The sequence below is a fragment of the Apium graveolens genome, chromosome 3, assembly GCF_009905375.1.
Source record: "Apium graveolens cultivar Ventura chromosome 3, ASM990537v1, whole genome shotgun sequence".
Taxonomy (NCBI): Eukaryota; Viridiplantae; Streptophyta; class Magnoliopsida; order Apiales; family Apiaceae; genus Apium; species Apium graveolens.
Window position 1 is genome coordinate 81,295 of NC_133649.1, and position 1,590 is coordinate 82,884.

The 1,590-nt window shown below is 30.7% G+C and overlaps 1 long non-coding RNA gene across 1 annotated transcript in view; it reads right to left on the reverse strand.

Moving 5' to 3' along the window:
* The window catches only part of LOC141711295 (uncharacterized), a 77,699-nt gene that overhangs the window by 36,870 nt on the left and 39,239 nt on the right, over nt 1–1,590 (reverse strand). Inside the window, exons 7-8 of the long non-coding RNA XR_012571297.1 lie at nt 1,484–1,576; nt 975–1,038 (exon numbers count right to left, since the gene is read on the reverse strand). This is a non-coding gene — a long non-coding RNA (uncharacterized LOC141711295). The remainder of the gene's footprint in view (nt 1–974; nt 1,039–1,483; nt 1,577–1,590) is intronic.

Sequence of the window (1,590 nt, forward strand, 5' to 3'; positions counted from 1 at the left end):
TCTAAAGATCATATGCCAATTAGTAATATGAACAATCGCCGAAGCGGTATTCAATTGGGAATATGAACAATTACTGCAGAGGAAAGGAAGGAATACCAAGTATTTATGTACTATATATGCAAAAAGATAATAAATAGGGTCTTTGAAAAAGATGAAGAGACTAAAGTAATTATCTGCACCTTTTGCTTTCTGCACCCATGTACTATTCTGGCCAAATAATAAAAAGATGAAAAAGATGAAGAGACTAAATAATTGGATGGACAAAGAAGAATCCACAGTAATAATATTTTGAGGCTTCATCTGAGCCAATCACGGTCAGATGCTATGGATTTAGATGGCCTGCAACAGCTTCCTCAAGCAATTGCTGAAAACCAGGGCACTTGTTAAGAAAATTATAAGAAAAACTTTATAACAAGATCAATAATATTAATCTAATGGTACTTATTACTAGACATTCTCATGTTACAAAAATGCACACCACTTCCATGAATAAATAAGTAAAATATCTATGATTTGATATTGCCGGTAAAAAATATAGCAGACACTAACTATGTGCACCATTCAGAATGAGCTGTGACCAGTCTCCGGTGGAGTAATTTGGAATATGTAACCAAACAAAATTGAAACCTCAGAGAAGCAAATGACTAAATATGGTATTCTGAGTCTCCATATGAGATTTATAACTCCAAATGTGAATACTTAAAAGGTAAAATTTTACTACTTTTGCATCCACCAAATGACGTTTATTAACCTCCCAGTATGGTTGCACTGATGACATCAGTACTATATATGTTGGGTAGTATTTAAATTTTAGTGGATTTTTTTTTTGCGAAAATTGAAAATTCTATTGATTTTAGTAGAGCTTGAATTCCTATAATAAATTCAAAATAATAGCAAAAAAATACAATAAAAAAAATAACAACTGCAACAAATATTACAAATCTTGCATTAATTAAAAAAAAGGAAAAAAATACCTGGAAACTAGATGTCAACGACTCAACGAGGGAGGGGATTCATGGAGCATTTTCTTCATTGATTCTGCAAGTATTTCAGAAATTTATGACGTAAAAGTAGAAGTAGAAGTTCGATAATAAAATTAAAAAAAAATCATAGATAAAGATAGTAAAAAAAATCAGTCAAATTGTTTAACTGTGCCACAATTATATGTATACACACACATGAATAATGAAGATTGTATGATGAATTGAGTCTGCAAATTGACACCTTCTAGATAATGAATTACAACTTCAAATCAAATGAATTGTGGAAATCCTAGGCTAATAGAGATACATTTATATTTAACTGATTTATATTTAACTGTTGTAGGAAAGTCATGACTAATTAGGCTACTTATCTGACTAATCCTGTGCATCTGTTTTATGCATTCTACTTGTATACTTGTATTAGGACATGAATAAGATTGTATTGATTTAAAAATATAGTTTATTATTTTCATTCCAACAAAACACTTCCAAAATCTTACCAGCATCAGGTAACCCTTTTTTTTTATCACAAACTTCTTTCCGTGATCGATGACTGCAATACAATCTTCCGTAGAAAGATAAGCCCGATCCACCTGAAAAATAGATA